This window comes from Lactuca serriola, chromosome 6 (genome assembly GCF_051521515.1).
Source record: "Lactuca serriola cultivar US96UC23 chromosome 6, Lser_US96UC23_V15, whole genome shotgun sequence".
Taxonomy (NCBI): Eukaryota; Viridiplantae; Streptophyta; class Magnoliopsida; order Asterales; family Asteraceae; genus Lactuca; species Lactuca serriola.
In genome coordinates this window covers 195825045-195834884 of record NC_136413.1, presented here as the reverse complement: position 1 = coordinate 195834884, position 9840 = coordinate 195825045, and the positions used below count along the sequence as shown (strand labels likewise).

Here is a 9840-nt window from a genome sequence, read left to right as displayed (position 1 = left end):
ATAATTGAACAAAGCTATCAAAATGTCTAATCACTAATATATATTATTTAAAATTTAAAATTTAAATTTTTTATTACTTCTACTAATATATAATAGATTTTTTTTTCAATAATATATCTTCATCTTCATCTTCATGCTTAATAAAACACTCCTAAACCAGCCACGTGTCATCTTATAAGCATTTTCTTATGACACTTGTCATTCCACTATCATTCTGCTCTTTCTTTTTCCCGTCCAATGATTTTGATCATCCGTCCACATTCAATTCCTAAATATTAGAATTGCTGTTATAATATTCAAAAATCAACCTAATTTAGCTGAACTCAATTTTAAAATCGACAATCAATATTCAAAAATAAAAAAGTAAGTAGCAAGAAATCAGGAACCTAATCTTTTCTAAATTTGAATCTGATACCCTATACATTCTGTTGAATTCATATAATGGTTTTTTCATATCGATTGTTACTTAGTTAAGAAATTACTACTTATTTCTTCTTTTAGGTACTCAAGCTGCTCCTAGGAAGATCGATGTTGCTGACTGCAGTAAAACTCAATGGAATCACATCTAAATCAGCTATATATATATATATATATATATATATATATATATATATATATATATATATATATATATATATATATATATATATATATATATATATATATATATATATATAAATCAAACATATTTCCTTTAGGGCAATTAGTGTAGTTGAGCATCGTTTGAAATCTACAACTATCTCCATATTATCTTTGCTTTCGTTTTCCAATACACCCCCGATTCCTTCGCTACTCCCATCGATTTACATTTACTCTTGCCTCGTCTCTATGAAAACCCTAGAAATTTGTTGAACCACCACCTTACCTCCACTACTACACCCGACCACTGCCTATGCTAATCTAAACCAATACCCAAAACACGGTAGCCAAACCACCATGTCTCTTCCACCATCATATGACTTCAATCACTACCCGATTTTCTGTTGTATTCTGTGCCACTTCCTTCTCAGTCTCTCTAACTTCTAACTTGCTTTCCTTCTGATGCATCTAACGGTTACTGAAAAAGATAGAACATAAGCAACAAATCAACGGGTTTGAAGATAAGGTGTATATGTTTCTAACTCCTAATGGCCTTTTGGATTGTGATTCGTTCTTTTGTTTCTTTTTTTTTTTTTTCAAAATTTTCCAAAGAAAAAGAGTGGGTGATAAAGATAGTATAACTAAGAGGAATTTGAGCGGGAATGAGTTATGTTTCTTAGAAACATAAACATGTGTCTTGGATCTCAAAGGAACTATAATTTTAGTTTTATAAGTAGTATTTAAGGAAGCTCTTCAATTAAATAGTGGGTAAGAAACCTAGAAAGCACACCAGGTGTTTGTGAAAATGTCTCATATGTAGTGATGTCATGGTGAAGACATGGTACTTAAATTGCATGCAATTCTTTGTATCTAGGTTTGTCTGCTTTGTTTTGCTAATCCCAAACCTAACTGTGGCTAAGGGTTCATTTTAGGGATTTTACTTTTAAAGTGTATTTTATGCCCAAGGGACAATAAAATGCAAGTTACATTACCATGCTTTAAAAGACAAGCAAATGAAAGTAGTCATGCAATTATTTATTTTTCATTCGGTATTAAAGTTTATTACAATGGTTTCATGACAAAACATGAAAGTAGGATGTTGAAATTAGCAAGTTAACGAAACTATATTGCTATTTCGCAAGGCAGAAATTTGATTTCCACATATACACTTATGATTTCGAGATTACTGATGTCTTTGTTTTTTAGATTTTTTTTCAACCACATTCATTAGTTAGCATGCAAATTGTTTTTATGTTGTATAATGTATTTTGAAGCTTTAATAATTAACATGAGGCTTTTGTTTAACTGCATATTTTTTTAGTAAGTGTGCAAAATTATAGTTTTTTGGTCATTGATTAGCCAGCTTTTATATGATGTTGCGAAGAATTTTAGATTTTTTTGGTCATCAACTTTTGTTTAGTTTGAATGAAATGTGGAATAGTAGGAACTAAAACCTCAGAGGTTTTTTTTTTTTTTTTTTTTTTTTTTTTGTCCTGGTGAGATCAACATGTAATAAGACGATAACATTAGAGAAACAGATAAGACTTAACTTCATCTCATTTAGAACCAATATTGAATATTTGATAATTTTGTTTTGTATTATCAAACTTGATTTCTTTGAAGGATGGTATGTCTCTTTTAAATGTGCAGTGCAAAGAAACTCAAGTAAGTTACTTGGTATGTTTTTTTCTATAAGTTCCATTTTAGTTTGAACAATTAATCTATAAATATATGATATAAGGGAATTTTATAAAACAGTTACTTCAAAATTTGTTTTACGTTTAAATGTCTAAATTTAATATGACAATTAGGAATTGATGTAATATAATTGTTTGTTTTATAACAAACCTAAACATGGCACATTTGAAATGAAAACTTTATAATGACAATTGTCAAACTTATTCTCATCAATCCAACTGAAGGACCCAAACAGATGATTAAGATTCAAATAAGACTAAGATTCAAATTTATGCTATTTAAAAAAATGAGTTTTTTGGTTCAATTTCTTTTGGAAATTTGTTTTTTTTTTTAAAGTTCGAAATTGGGTTTTCTTATTTTTGGCTTTATACAATTTTAAAATTTTACTTTTCTATTTCTGTTGTAGTTTAGCAGATTATTGGAAATGGGGGTATTAGAAGTCGCTTGGAGATTTTTTTTTCTTTTTACGGTTTTAGCAATGTACTTTGGATCTACATTGGTGTTTTTGATAAAACTTGGGCTTTCATCTTAAATAAAGATTTTTTTTAGAAAGTTGTATTTAGAAATGATGAAAGTTGGAATCTTTGAAAATTGGTTGTGTATGGTTTTACCAATGTACTTTGTTAATTTCATTTGTAGAAAATAGTAGAAAAAGTTGGGTTTTTTTTAATAGTTGAATATCATCATGGGTCTCAAGTCTCAAGTGCAAAGCAAAATTCTATTTCGATGTCATTTATTGTATTATATTTTCTAAAATGGTTTTTTTTTCCAAGATTTCGACATGGAGTGGAAAATTAAAAAAAAAATTCTTGTATAACATTCTACTTTCTGGAAATTATCATTTATAGCATCACACTTTGTAAAATGGCCTCTCTTTAAGGATTTTCTACATAGAGTGGAAAATAATAAACAAAATTTTCTTTTATAGTATTTTAATTTCTGAAAAACTATCATTTATAACATTCTACATCTTAAAATTATATTGTTTTTTGTGAATATTTCGAACATAGACTGGAAAATAAATAAATAAAAACATTTCTTTATATGGCATTCTACTTTTTGGAAATGTCATTTATGTGGTGGAAAATAAATAAAAACATATTTTGTTTATAATAATTTTAAATGTACCAACCGTGGTTTCTATGGATTATAACCTAGTATATATATATATATATATATATATATATATATATATATATATATATATATATATATATTATATATATATATATATATACTAGTCGTTTACCCGCGCAAAGCAGCGGCGACGAATAGTTTCTTTCAGCATTTAGTTCTATTCGGAAACATGTTATATTTATAGGAAGACTCATATTGTTACCATCGGTTTTACAACGATGAATAGTTGTAACCCTTGAAATTTGAAATATGTACTTCTGCTTGTATGTTCGTTATTATAACATACATCTACAATCCACAACTATAAGTATTTATTCAAAATTTATCATCTCTTTTATAATATTTTGAAAAACAACATATTACTATATATTTAGACCATAAAATTCAAATAGAATCACGTTTTTATATCAACATGTCCTAAATCTGCATGCACGGTGTACATCATCATTAAGAACTCTATGATCATTCTCTTTAATAGAATTTGAATACAAATAGTTATAGTTTATTGACAATAAGTTAATTGTGTTGTATCCAAGTATTGTTTAAGTTTGTACAAATTTTTATTTAAAATCAGAGCCAAAAAATCGATTAATTTTGTTTTTTAAAAAGGAAAACAAATTTGGGAATCCCACAAAGCCATCACTAACCAATTTTAATTTCTTTAATACTTCACAGAAAAAATCACCGAACCTTTTGTATTTTTCGAATTTAACAACATATCTTTTTGCTTTAATAAAACTACAAGCCTATCAACATATTTTGACCAATTTTACCGTCACTTTCTCCCATTAATATAATATATTATTTTTTAGCTATAGTTAGGTTAATTTTTTGACACCAAGAAATAACAATTAGATGAAAAATATGATAAAAACGTTTGATTTAATACCGACCATTTATCCTTAATAATACAATACAACACCGTTAGGCATAAAATAAACTTTTCTATTAAAACCTTTATTTAAGTTACCTAACATAACAAAGCTAAAATTCTGCAAATTTAATTAATTTCTTGAATTTTCACATTTCACATTTCAAACACATCTACATACAATTTGGGTGCAACTTGTGTCTGTAAGTAGCCAATAACTTTTCATAGGAGTATCAGATGAAGTTATTAAGAGCACGACGGAGAAAAATTCTGCAAATGCAATAAATGTGATTATGATGACAATAGCTTTAGTACAAATCGTGAACAGAACTTGCAAACCATTAGATAAATTACAATTACAACTAAAAAGTCAATTGAAACAAAAGATCATTCTAATCCCTCTAAAATAAATATGGACCATCTAATATCTCTATTTATCTAATGTTCGTAACCTAATCCTCTCATGTTGCATTTATAATAACCCCCGTTCACATACACATTTTAGTTTGCTTAATAAAAATAATCATACCTTAACTTAATACCTCAAAATCCATTTCAAAAACAGCCAAAAAATGGAATAAAGGCTCATAAGTTGACACATGATAGTATACAAAGAGTAAATTGAGATAAAGAATAAATTTAAAAAGCAGGGTAGTATCCAAAGTAAGAAAACTTTATTCCAACAAATGGCTTTGAGTCCTAAATAATCATGAATTCATGATATAGACACTTGTAACTCATTACCTTCCCAATGTTATATTTAATAGCGAATTCCTAGTTCGCAATCTTGTTACTTCAATTTAAATCATCATCTGAATCAGGATCATTGGGTGTAACAACCAAAAATCCAAAATCGTGATGATTTGCTGACTGTCAGTCCTAAAGAATCATGATAAATCATCTTCTTCTTGATGATTTTTTAGCCTAATTTGCAAGCAAAAGCATGTAACAGACCTGTTGAAGTTGTCAAATCAGATTTGCTGAGCTGTTGGATTGGATTATACAACAACAAACTCTACAAATAATATAAACCTGAAATCAAAAGAACAAAAAATAAAAAATCACATCATATGAAACAATTAGTCATTAAAAGTACATACAATTGATTGGAAGACCTCACTTCTAGCAATTTTAGGAACACATGATCGATAGAAAGAAAAGTTGAATTGACACAATCTTGAGAATTTTAAAACTTCATCCTTTAATGTTATAGTTGATTATGATACCCTTTTGAAATGAAAGAGAGATGTTGTGATCCTAATTTTGCTCTAAATGTGAATTCAGTATGTTTAATATTGAATTCATTATGTTTCATCAACTTCATATTAGTAATTATGACCGTATTCATATGTCATTTGGAAAAGTTGAAATAATGTTATCTATAATCAAGGCATACTTAGTATGCTTGTTATTTTTGCAACATTATTAGGACCTTTACATTGCAAGAAGCGAACATGGAACAAAAAAAAAGGCATGGTTAGAATATTAGGAACACCCATTACTAAAACATAAAATAAAAAAAAAATAAAAAAATTATTCCCAATTGCAAACACAATGCTACTAAAAGATATTGTGGCAAGCAAGTTCACAGAGCATTAAATAAAAACAAAGATAATTAGAAGCTATGAAACTTGTGAATATAAACAAATAGAACATACAATACGTTCAAGCAATTTAGTACCTGAATATACTTCTAATAAAAGGATAAAAGTTCAATAAATTCAATTGTGAAATCCAACAATACAACCAACAACTTTCACAATCTTCATTTATCTGCAATAAGAATTTAATACAAAACATTAAACATGTAGGTATAGAGATGCTTACTGATGCAACTTGAGAGGCGAGAAAATGGTGCAACAAATCCCAATCACATTAAGTGTGATTTAGACCCAACCTCCTATTTGTAGCCTCACTTAGAATAAACGTAGCATGGCATTATTCGGTGCTTGGACAGACTCACATTAGGGATCTGCAATAGAAAACCCAGATCTCCTTCTTCAAAGTTTATTGATTTCGAGGAAAGAAAGAATGGTATTAATAAAAGCAACAAAAAAAAAAATAAAAAAATTTCATAAATCGGTAACATTGTGTTAGGATTTATAGATATAATCGAGATTTAAATGTAAAATGATTATGTAAAAGCTTACCTGCTTCGGGTTCTGATGATCAATGGGGGTTCAGGCTGCCAATTCAGGGTTATGTCACCGGCGAACCATAGTCAACAGATTTTGAATCCTCCATGAGAGTTCAGTTTCAAATCCTTTCAATTGTAATGTCTTTTTTTTTTATAAATTCAAACAAAAGATAATAATAAAGCATGCATATGAACTATAAAAGTTTGGTACCTTAGGTTATATCTTCAAAGTCACACCAAAGTCTAAATAAAATCGAAGTAAAAAGGTGAGGCTTTTGACCTTTTACGACCCAAAACACCATGTCGATGTGAAACAATATAAGTGTAGGGCAAAAAATATACCTGAGGTTTTGAATGAAAAACAAAATATAAGCACTCCTATAGAAAAATATGAAAAAAAATAAACTCATTTATTCAAATCTCCTAAAAGAAAATCTTGAAAGATAAAATCAAATCATATACAACCAAAGATAACTTGCTTAGAACCTTCAGTCTTTGAAAAAACAATGGAAAATGATAATGAAAATAAAAAATTAGTTTTATTGAGTGTAAATGAGAAATACATGAGACTTTAAGTGATTGTAGATGCACAATTGGGTTCCTGTATGTTTCTTCTAAACCTTAACCAAAACTGATCAATCGAGAATCCTAAATGTATGCGTATTCTGGACTGCAAAAAATTGAAACTGAAATAGATTTCCATTAAGGGATGGTAAATAAAAAAACAAAAAATGAAGTATCAATTTTGAATCGTATTGTAGTTGGTCTTCAGACCATAGAAATGCCAGAGCGGCTAGGGTTTCTCATATCTCATTTGTGTTGGAATACATGATTAATTAAAAGGTGAGGATTGATTCAATAAAGGATTAACGGAGGTGGATATGATGTAGTTTTAAAACAGAGTAAAAAGAACCATAAACAAACATAGATTTTTTGCATTATAAAATCCAAAATTTACCTTTCATGTTAGAACGTGGAATGGTATATTGTTTCAGATGAGAGTTCATATCTACGAAATTGGAATAGATGAGACGGAGCCACGACTCCACCTTGGGCTGTCCCTCGAGTTTCAAGCATCTTCATAAGAAATAAGATTATTAGGGTTTAAGTATGCGTGTGTGAGAGGGAAAGAAAAAGAGATGAAGGATGTGAGACTGATGTGCCTTTTGAACTTGGTGTGGTGTAGCTACGATTTCAAGAGAACGGTGAAGAACTCATTCCTCTTCAAAGTTATTCATCCGTTACTACTGCAACAAAAATTCAAAATTTTAAAAATCAACTCAGTAAGTAGGTGTAGAGAGACAATCAAGATGAAAATGTAAAAAGTATACATAAATTAAAGAAATGGCCGATGAAAAGTGTGTGTTTATCTGTGACAACAGTTCTAGTGGCGGTCGACGGAGGTGATAGCTTCGGGAGTTCCGACAAAGACGATGGAACAAATGCTTGAGTGGGTCGTGGAGGACGTTAATGGAGAAGACGAAGGTGGGGGGAGGCGACATCAATTATGTTGAAGATAAACGGTGGTCATGAATAGTGAATGGTCTTAAGGTGTTTTTCACTGAGAGAGGAAGAAAACTCATTTAGTAGAAAGAGAAACGGGATGAATCCTACGAAGGAGGATAAGAACGGATATAGGGGAAAGGGGCCCAAGAACTGAAAGATTTTTGCCGGGATCTTAGGTTCTTCACAACTCATATCAGGACTAACTTGGTCAAACCTGGTAGAGACAAGAAGTTTATATGCATTGGTTAATTGTACTTCGTCTTTCATTTTTTGTACGAATTAAAATATATTATTATTTTATTGATGACTACTTGTACCATTAGCTTAATGATTTGAACGTCTTAAAAAAAATAATATTATTATAATGAATCTATTTATAGAAATAGTGAGATTTTTTTTATAAGGTAATATATATATATATATATATATATATATATATATATATATATAGGATCGGATGAGGACTTTTTTTTGGTGAAGAACTTTCAAAACCATTTTTTTAAATGTTTTCATTTAGGGAATTTTAGAGACATCAAACATAAATATTATATTAAGAAAACATTTTCATTCCGTAATTTACAACTAGTTGTCGTCTGTTGTAGAACAGCTGCCGGACCATCGTTGGATTAACACCAAGTTCAATGACATTTTCTACTTGTATTAACAGTTTAGTAGAATAAAGATTGTAGCTTTCACTTTTTTTGGTAATATTTTTAACGTATAAAATTTTATTTTTGCACCCAAATATACAAAATTTTAATAAAAAAATAAAAATATGCCTTGACAAATTCATTTTTTTTTCTAAGTTGTAGATTTATTTAAAAAAAATGTGTCGTGTATAATATATATTTACAGTTTAGAATATCATATTCACATTCTAATAAAGATACATACATTCATTCATATTTTAACATAAAATTTATATAAAATATACAGCTTAATAGAGTTCGTTGTAGTTTAATAGATAAAATTCACAACATAACATAATACAATATATTCTACACTAATTCACATATTTAAAGAAGTCAAACTCAAATTAACACACGCCACCACCAACCACATGTGCCGCCGTCACAATCATCATTCATTCCAAATCAGATCTGTATATATAAAATCATTAAATGACAGCTTAAATATTATATTCATAATTTAATAAACGAAACAATTTACTTATTTAGAATTTAATGCAAATTAATTATAAAAAGTAATACATTATTAAATATGTATAAAACACAAAAAATAAATATATTCACAAGAAAATTATTACAAAACATTCATACATAAATCATTCATATATATTTTAACACAAATTTCATTCAAAATTCACAACTTAATAAGGTCAGTTAATAGTTTAATTAGAAAATTAATAGCTTAATGCATTCAATTCATAGTTTAAAACACAAAATCATAGTTTAATACACAAAATTCATAACTTAATACAGTCAATTCACAATTTAAAACACACAAAATCACATCTTAATATACAAAGTTCATAACTTAATACAATAAATCTCAATTGAATACACAAAAAGTATGTGTTAAGACTTATTGTGTTGCGTCTTGGGCTTTTTGTTTTATATCCGGATTGGGCCTGTCCATCCGTGATTCTCTTGTAGGGTTAGACTATATATATGCATGCATGTGTGCATTATAGAACGATATTGATTACGTTTTGAGTATTGTAACCCTAAAACACCTCTACGATCGAAGTTCTTAGTCGAGCTCTTCTGAGGTGTTGAAGCATTAATCATTCAACATATTCAAACCATATTCGTGTCTATATTTACGTACTTATTTGTTTACATGCATAGAATCAATCGATCCTGAAAGAACTACGTTCCAACAATTGGTATCAGAGCAGGAAACTGTGTGATTAATACACATTCCTTCTGTATTCAGAATTCATTAGGGT

At 28.7% G+C, this 9840-nt stretch overlaps 1 long non-coding RNA gene across 5 annotated transcripts; it reads right to left on the bottom strand.

Annotated features, from left to right (window-relative positions):
* Positions 1-4338: 4338 nt before the first annotated feature.
* LOC145057728 (uncharacterized) lies at positions 4339-8086 on the bottom strand. 5 transcript variants are annotated; one of them, XR_013686177.1, is made up of 8 exons: positions 7754-8086; positions 7586-7669; positions 7381-7499; positions 6986-7108; positions 6634-6764; positions 6436-6548; positions 6113-6257; positions 4339-5317 (listed from the first exon to the last, which is right to left on the bottom strand). It is a non-coding gene; the product is annotated as an uncharacterized LOC145057728 (long non-coding RNA). The 5 variants fall into 5 exon arrangements; XR_013686176.1 differs by lacking the exon at positions 6986-7108 and having other exon boundaries at positions 4339-4555; positions 5030-5317; positions 7754-8081; XR_013686174.1 differs by lacking the exon at positions 6986-7108 and having other exon boundaries at positions 6113-6283; positions 7754-8084.
* Positions 8087-9840: the final 1754 nt, after the last annotated feature.